Below are 9,428 nucleotides of genomic sequence, written 5' to 3'. Positions count from 1 at the left end.
GCAGAACATTCCCAGACCTATGGCATCAGCTCGCATCTGGCTCAGCTCTATCCAGAAGGCTGAGTTACTATGACCCTCCATTTTCAACCTAAACATTAAAAAGTATCTATCATTCACTTCCAACCTAATTCTTCAACTTATCTAAAAGCCTTGCATGAAATTCAGTCTTGCTCAGGCTGCTTGCTCTGCTATGGCTGGCAGGTTACATAGCAAACAGCATTTTCTTAACACAGGGAGAAAGAAAGATCAGATCTTGAGCTTCAGCATGGAACTGACGCCAATTTCCAATAACTGCATGATCAATTAGAAGGCTAAACAAAACAAAATCAGAGTCCAGTGTCAGCTTTAAGACGAACAAAGATTTATTCAAGGCATGAGCTTTCGTCTCTCCTCTATTGCCTTTGCCAAGGCGATGGAGGTTGTGATGGGCCTTTTACACATCGTTTTTTTTTTCTTTCTCAAACCATGATTGGACACAAGCAATTATTAATGCTCCCATTAAGCATGTTGATGGAAGGGCAGACAATTGGCTCAATAATTGCTGCTACCTTTAAAAATAATGCAAATAATAAACGATCATAGCCAGAGAACCATCAGAGGAAGAAAAATAGCTCCTGGCATCACTCTGCAAATACTTGCAAATGAGGTTATATGGTGCTATAATCCGTCAGCCTGCAACAGTCCTTTTACTTCTCCTTGCGCCCGAGGTTTTCTGCGATACCTATGGATAGTTTCACCTTCCTGTGCAATATTCAACTGCAAAATGTAATTCAGAACGACAGTGAATGGAAGATACCATTTGCATGTGGGAGTGCACTTTTGGATCCAACTATCATGTCCTTTGGGGAAGGCACTGGCAAACCACCCCGGATTGAGTCTGCCATGAAAACGCTGGAGGGCGTCACCCCAAGGGTCAGACATGACCCAGTGCTTGAACAGGGGATACCTTTACCTTTACCTTTACCTTTACCTTTACCTTTTTATCATGTCCTTACCTGGATGGCCCGGGTTAAAACAATTCCATCACTTTTCAGAAGCTAAGGAGAGTCAGCCTTTTTTAGTTCTTGGGTGGGAGACCATCGAGAATGTCCAGGGTCAATACCCAGTGGCAGACAATGGCAACCCCCTTGTTTTCATCTTTTGCCTTGAAAACCCTTTGGGGTTGCCATGAGTAAGCTGTGATTTGACAGCATTTCCCACCTCCACAAATTTCACTGTGAATGTGTTCGATGGGTGAATGTAGGGTGTTTGACTGTGAAAATCAGGTATTAGTTGACCGCTTAGTCGGTTCCAGTTGGTACCAAATGGCTCAAAGCCTACCAAATAGGTTTGCCTTGGTATTTTCAAAACTGCGCAGGCACAGAAAAGCTGCCCGCCCAAACAGGTTAGCAAATAAAGAGGAAGGCCAACTGTATTGACAAAGTAACAAAACGCTGCTCTGGGCCACAGCCTTCATGTGTATGATACTCAGGTGCTCCCCATGAGGAGTGTCTAGGACCTGCTGATACAGCTGGATGATGAAGGGTGTAAAGTCCAGGTCCAGCTTGTCACTGGGCCACCCCCTCCAGTCAGTTGAGGAAATGGGAGAGGGGACAGTCCTTGGAGGAGTGCACAGCAATGTCTGCAGCAAGTAGCAGTGGCTGGGGCAAAGTGCCTATGAGCATCATGTTTGGCAGATACCTTCTAGGCTGGAGGTCGGGAGCCCCTGGATACCAGTGATGCTGATTCCCAGAGACTCAAACCTGTCGAGGCTCAGGAGAATGGTGAGCTTCTCCCCATCCACAATTAACTGTAGTAGTCTACAGAAGACCTTAAAAGAGAAGTCCCCAGTGCCTCTGACTGGGACTCTCACACCCTGAAAGGTAGCAGCTATAGAGGGGATCAACTGGAAGAGCAGAGTCTCTGGATGGCCTTTGTGGTGATTAGTGTGGAGATGATGGCAGTCTTTGGTATGGCTGATGTGCGAATTGGTGGTCACACGAGGTCAGCGGTGGATATGCTGTGGAGTTGGACTGTCTTCTTTCATGGATTATGTCCATGTCGAGTTGGCTGCTTGCTTTAAGACTCAGTCTCAGGTGATGTGGCCCCGCTTTCTGCAGGCCTGACACAGCACATCGTAGAACTGGCAAGGGCGACGCAAGCGCTGGGTCCTGCAGCTGGCACAGGGGTCAGATGAAGAAGAAGAAGAAGAAGAAGAGTTGGTTCTTATATGCTGCTTTTCCCTACCCGAAGGAGGCTCAAAGCAGCTTACAATCGCCTTCCCTTTCCTCTCCCCACAACAGACACCCTGTGAGGTGGGTGAGGCTGAGAGGGCCCTGATATCACTGCCCGGTCAGAACAGTTTTATCAGTGCTGTGGCGAGCCCAAGATCACCCAGCTGGTTGCATGTGGGGGAGTGTGGAATCGAACCTGGCATGCCTGATTAGAAGTCTGCACTCCTAACTACTACACCAAACTGGCTCTCAAGGACATAGCTGAGTGTCAGAGATGGTGGCTGACCCACCTTGAACTCCATCAATGAAGGTTTATTTAGGAAGCAATACAGTGGTTTTAACAGCAATCCATAACACGGTCATATTGACAAAGACGTTTCCCAAAAAAATCACATGTTAAAAAGCTTTCTAGTCCCGCCCAGATATGACAGCATATGACAGGTGGAAACATCAGTGACACATCATAAACTTGGTGGTACCGGGACAGAATTATTGGGGGTTATCCATGGTGAAGACCACCCCTAGTTCCCATGGCTGATGCCCAGGCCCTTATCACGGTCCCAGGCCTTTAAGATGTAAATATGCCTCATACTTCCCATGGCAACCGACTGATGGAATGTGGTGAATGGGACACCACCACTTGCATGTCTAATCTCATCATGGTGTTATCCCTTCCTGGGTTCCCAATTCTAAAAGCTAATATAGTGTCTTATTACTTCTACCTTTATAGAGCTTAAATGGTTATATGTATACTAGGGGCAAAGCCCATTGCATTCAGGAACATAAGAACCAACACTTCTTCTTAATTGTGATTAACACCAGATGGGATTCATTTGAGACCAGGGCAAGGGGGATCATGGGGCACCTCCCTTAGGGAGACAACAACAACGGGTGTATTGGTATGAGAATAATTACAAAATGTAAAGCCTTAGAGAGACAACTAGAGATCTATATGTCTCCTCCATCTTCCCTGATGCATGGGATCTATCAGGAGAGGGTTTGTTGGGGTGGGTATAGTTCTTGGGGGATTATTGTTACTACAATGTTGTGGGTTACTGTAATTTTATAATTAACTAGGAGCAAAGCCTGTTGCATCCAGGAATGCACTGGGTGCGAGGACACATGCCTACACTGTGGCCTTCCCAGGGGCAAAAGCATAAATCATGGGTTTGATGTCCTCTTCCCCTTGCTTCCCACTCAATCTTGAGATTCAGAGTGGCATAGTGGTTAAAGAGTGACATGTACAGCCAGTTGGGTTGTCAACCTCCAGGGGAGGCCTGGAGATCTTTGGGAATTGAAACTGATCTCCAGGCATCAGTCTCCCAAGAGAAAAACAACTGCATTGGAGGGCGACCAGCCTACCTAACCTTCCCTCCCATTGTATGGAGGCTGGGAGGGCAAGGAAGACTGACTCCAGGATCTCACTTGGGCAGGCAGCCTTAGAGACCACACTGGGCTCCCTTGGGCTGGTCTGCAGTGCAGCCTCTGCCTCCCTCCCAGCAAACCCACTCTCTGGCTGGCTTATATTTCTGAAGTGGGCTATCAAAGTGGGCCAGCTATTCGTCTGGATAGAAGGAGGAGGAGGGGGCTGTGGCCAGAGGCAGGACAGACTCACCATTGACCATCCGTAGGATGGTTGAACCTTCCTATTGGATGCCTACACCTAAAGATGGGCAATTAGGCTGTGAGTTGTCCTTTTATAACATTGATTTGATAATCTTTTGTGATTTGTGATGTGATGATGATGATCATGATGATGCCCAAGAATCATAGAATCATAGAATCATGGAGTTGGAAGGGGCCATACAGGCCATCTAGTCCAACCCCCTGCTCAACGCAGGATTAGCCCTAAGCATCCTAAAGCATCCAAGAAAAGTGTGTATCCAACCTTTGCTTGAAGACTTCCAGTGAGGGGGCGCTCACCACCTCCTTAGGCAGCCTATTCCACTGCTGAACGACTCTGACTGAGAAAAACTTTTTCCTGATATCTAGCCTATATCGTTGTACTTGAAGTTTAAACCCATTACTGCGTGTCCTTTCCTCTGCAGCCAGCAGAAACAGCATCCTGCCCTCCTCCAAGTGACAACCTTTCAAATACTTAAAGAGGGCTATCATGTCCCCTCTCAACCTCCTTTTCTCCAGGCTGAACATTCCCAAGTCCCTCAACCTATCTTCATAGGGCTTGGTCCCTTGGCCCCAGATCATCTTCGTCGCTCTCCTCTGTACCCTTTCAATTTTATCGATGTCCTTCTTGAAGTGAGGCCTCCAGAACTGCACACAGTACTCCAGGTGTGGTCTGACCAGTGCCGTATACAATGGGACTATGACATCTTGTGATTTTGATGTGATGCCTCTGTTGATACAGCCCAAAATGGCATTTGCCTTTTTTACCGCTGCATCACACTGCCTGCTCATGTTTAGTTTACAATCCACAAGTACCCCAAGGTCTCGTTCACACACAGTGCTACCTAGAAGCGTATCCCCCATCCAGTAGGCATGCTTTTCATTTTTCTGACCCAAATGCAGAACTTTACACTTATCTTTATTAAATTGCATCTTGTTCTCATTTGCCCATTTTTCCATTGTGTTCAGATCTCGTTGAACTCTGTCTCTATCTTCCGGAGTATTTGCCAGTCCTCCCAATTTGGTGTCATCTGCAAACTTGATGAGTAGTCCCTCCACCCCCTCATCTAGATCATTAATAAATATGTTAAAAAGTACTGGGCCGAGCACCGAACCCTGAGGTACCCCGCTACTCACCTCTCTCCAGTCTGATGAAACACCATTGACAACAACTCTTTGAGTGCGGTTCTCTAACCAATTCCCTATCCACCTAACGATCTGAAAATCCAGATTGCAGTCCTTCAACTTATCCATCAGAACATCATGGGGAACCTTGTCAAAAGCTTTACTAAAATCCAAGTAAATGACATCAACCAAATTTCCCCGATCCAGCAAACCTGTTACTTGGTCAAAAAAGGAAACTAGGTTGGTCTGGCAGGACCTGTTGGAGACAAATCCATGCTGACTTCCTTGGATCACCAAATTGTCCTCCAGATGTTTGCAGATCGCTCCCTTTAATATCTGCTCCATTATCTTCCCCACAACAGAGGTCAGACTCACTGGTCTGTAGTTTCCCGGGTCATCCTTCCTCCCTTTTTTGAAGATCGGAATAACGTTTGCTCTTTTACAGTCCTCCGGGACATCTCCAGTCCTTAAAGAGGTTCCGAAGATGATGGACAAGGGCTGTGCAAGTTCTCTGGAAAGTTCTTTGAGTACTCTCGGGTGCATTTCATCTGGACCAGGGGATTTGAACTCATCCAGTGCAGCTAAATGCCTCTCGACAACCTCTCTATCCATGTTAACCTGCCACCCAGACACTATCCTTTGGCTACAGCCATCTCTAGATATGCCTAAACACTTTGACCTGTGGGAAAAAACAGATGTAAAATAGGCACTAAGCCTTTCTGCTTTCTCTGCATCTTCCGTTAGAGTTTATCCATCCGCACCCAACAGCGGGCCTATTGCCTCCTTTACTTTACGTTTGCTCCTCACGTAACTGAAAAATCTTTTCTTGTTACAATGGGCTTCCCTGGCCAATCTTAGCTCACTCTCAGCTTTGGCCTTTCTGATGATTGATCTACAGTGCCTAGTAACCTGTAGGTACTCTTCTTTAGAGCTCTGTCCTTCCCTCCATTTCCTGAACATTTTCCTTTTCTTTCTTAGTTCCTCTTGAAGTTCTCTGTTCATCCAAATAGGCTTCTTAGAGCTCCTGCAGTGTTTTCGTATTTCTGGAATAGTCATTGATTGAGCATGCAATAGCTCTTGTTTGAGTAGCGCCCACCCTTCACATGCTCCCTTCCCTTCCAGCATTCTCGTCCATGGTATGACACTCATCATGTCTCTGAGTTTATTAAAGTTTGCCCTACGAAAATCCAACATCCGCGTCTGGCTACAAGCTTCCTTGGCTCCCCATCTCAAAAGGAATTCTATGAGGACATGGTCACTTCCCCCTAGGGTCCCCACCTCCTTCACCTCATCCACCAACTCTTGCCTGTTGGTCAGTATTAAGTCCAGTATGGCTGAACCTCTTGTGGGTTCATCTACCATTTGATAAATGAAATTGTCAGCCAGGCAGGTCAGAAACTTGCATGACTGAGGACGCTTCGCAGAGTTTGTTTCCCAGCACACATCTGGGAAATTGAAGTCACCCATGATGACAAGGTCCTGCCGTTTGGATATTTTCTCAAGCTGCTCACAAAGTGCAGCATCCACATCCTCTCGTTGGTCAGGCGGTCGGTAGCAGACACCAACCACCACACTGTTTGTTTTCCCCTCGCTTATTTTCACCCAGATGCTTTCCACTGTAGATATGCTCTCCTTCACTAGAATTTCCTGACAGGTAAGCCCTTTCCTCACATACAGTGCCACTCCTCCACCTCTTCGATCTATTCTGTTTTTTCTGAACAGTTCATATCCATCCACCATTACATTCCAGTCATGAGAATCATTCCACCAAGTTTCTGTGATGCCTACTAGATCATACCTTTCCATCAGCATGAGAAGTTCCAGCTCTTCCTTTTTATTGCCCATGCTTCGGGCGTTAGTATAAAGACATCTGAATCCTTTTACTTTTGGTTCCCTATGAGCTGGCCTTGCCGGTTGGGCTGCCTCCAATAGTTTTCCTTCCATACACTCCCTATGAGGAGCAGGTGCAAAAGTGTCCTCTTCACAGCCAAATTTGGAAGGCTCCCCTCAAATTCCTGCTTGATCCTAGCCAATAACAAGCGAAATTGGTGCTGTTCAATTGAGTCTAATAGGAATGCTGGACTTCAAAATAGGGGTAATTTAGACTGAAGAGCAAAGATTTGTCGTATTGTGGCTTGACTTTGACTTTTCACAAGCATGTATTTACTTACGTTATTTATAGTCCACATTTCTCACAGGAACTCAAGGCTGATGACACATAGTGAGTCAGTGCAACCAACAACAACAGACATTTAATAAGCAAATGCATTAGGATTTTAGAAGTTTGAAAACCCCAGAATGAATTGAAGCCTAGCATAAGTATTCACAGGGCACATTAAGGGTGTTTCCGCACAAGGACCAATGTTGCCAATTGGTTCCACAAAGCGGAAACACTATTTTGAAAAGTGCAATCTCGGTGTTACGCATACCTGCATTTGTAGTGGAATCCAGTAGCGTTTCATTCCTTTCCCACAGGTTTCCAGTCTCGCAAAAATTGCTAGAAAGGAAGCAATTTTTTCTGTGCTTGGTCCCGCCCCAGGCCGTCAATCAAACGAACAGCCAATGGGCGATTGTTATCATGCTCCAAAAAAGCCCCTTTCCCTTTAAGTCCAGATTTTTTTTAAAAAAAGAAAAATACGCATTGCAACGAATATGCCTTGATTCTTCCTAATGTAGAGACCCATCTAGCTGGCATTACCATGCTCCCCTGAGTGAAAAAAAAATCCCCCCCCCGCACGGGTGCGATTTTCTGCCGAAAATAAAGGGAACTTGCAAACGGGGCTGTGTTGTGCTTGGGGACTTAGGGGAGCTTTAAAGCACTTCTGTGGAGGGACTGTAGCCAGAGAAGCCTCGCTGGGTGAATGAAGCCTCACTGGTTCATTGCTCTCCGCTTGCTCCGAGGGAAAAAAATGGCGACCGCTTCGCCGGAATTTCGGAGGAGAGAGCCAGGGGGAGGGACTTTGTTGGAACCGCAACAATGGGAACACACAGGTCTTTTTTGCGAGTTTTGCAGATTGTTTGCAAGAGTGTAGTGCATTTTGGAGGGTGAATCCACTTTTCCCAATTTCCCTAGAAGCGCTACAATGAATCCCTTTTCGCAGAACTGTTGCAGGAGTGTTGTAGATTGTGTGCGATGTCTTGCGGAACTGCAAATTAGTAGCGTTTACAATTTGCAAGCCTTCTGCTACATTAAAGTCATGCGGAATGGACCTAAGTGATGCAGGCATTACATGAATAGAATCCTGCTTACAGACAAGTCCAGAAAACAAAACTTCATGCGAGCCTGTGTGTTGCTGTCTTTATTTTAGAAGTGCCTTTTCACACATGTTTGCTGATGTGGATGGCCTAGGCTAGCTTGATCTCATTAGATCTCAGAAGCTAAGTAGGATTGGCTCTGGATTGGAAAACCCCAAGGACATATAGAGTTTCTGTGCATAGATAGGCAGGGGCAACTCACCTGCTTCAAAAGCCCTTTGGGGTTGCCATCAATTGATAGTGACTTTCCACCAGCCGAATGTTATTGTCTTATTGACTTCCAGACTTTGCAGATTAGGGCTAGGGATTTCTGGTCCAACAGCAAATTGGTTTGAATCTTCATAAGAGCTATCTAAAATCCTAGCCCGACCAGAACATTTTCAAGAAGAAGGTTCTACCACCAGCTGTTTTCTTTAATCCCATCCTTATTCCTTAGCCCTTTGGCTCCTGTAGTGTCAAACCATTTTTGGATTATATGTCACTTTCCCCGAGAGTAAGATCAGCTCCTGTAGTGTCAAACCATTTTTGGATTATATGTCACTTTCCCAAGAGTAAGAGTGAAGATCCTTGGGTCAGAAATTACCTGAGAGGAAGAAGGCACTCTCTCATGTGAAGTAACACATTACCTCCCTGCCTGCATGTCTCACTAATATTATAAACTAGAGCCGTGGAAAAGGTCAAGTCAGTGAATGTTTCCTTAGACAGAACAGTAGGCAGTAGTTTTCAATTATTAACACTCAACTTGCAAAAATTGGGACTCCCGCAGGCTGCAGCAATCATAGTCTATGTCAGCCTGGTGCTCTCTCTCTAACAGCCTCATCAGCATTCTGTCCGTTCCATGCTCCTCTCTGCTAAGGTCACAACACAGCTTTCCTGTCTACTCCCAGCACAGCCTGCAAGGTCCACAATTAATCTCCCATTGACTGAAAGGCATTGAGAAGTGTCAAAAGAAGCCCTCTGCTGGTGATGGAGATTGCGGGAATTATAAATAGATCTCAAAATCCCTGTTCTTCAGCAAGGTGATTGAATAGTCCATTAATCCTCAACATGGCCACCTGGGAAGCCATGTTGCATCCTGATGTGTTTCCTAGGAGCCAGTGTGTTGGTATTGTGGTTAAGACTGGCAGTCTCTATCCTGGAGATGCAGGTTTGATTTCCCCACTCCTCCACATAAAGCCTGTTGAATGACCTTGGGCCAACACAGTTGTGTTG

Source organism: Paroedura picta, chromosome 5, assembly GCF_049243985.1.
Source record: "Paroedura picta isolate Pp20150507F chromosome 5, Ppicta_v3.0, whole genome shotgun sequence".
NCBI classification, from domain to species: domain Eukaryota; kingdom Metazoa; phylum Chordata; class Lepidosauria; order Squamata; family Gekkonidae; genus Paroedura; species Paroedura picta.
The sequence above is the reverse complement of the archived record's forward strand: the minus strand, read 5'-3'. Positions refer to the sequence as shown.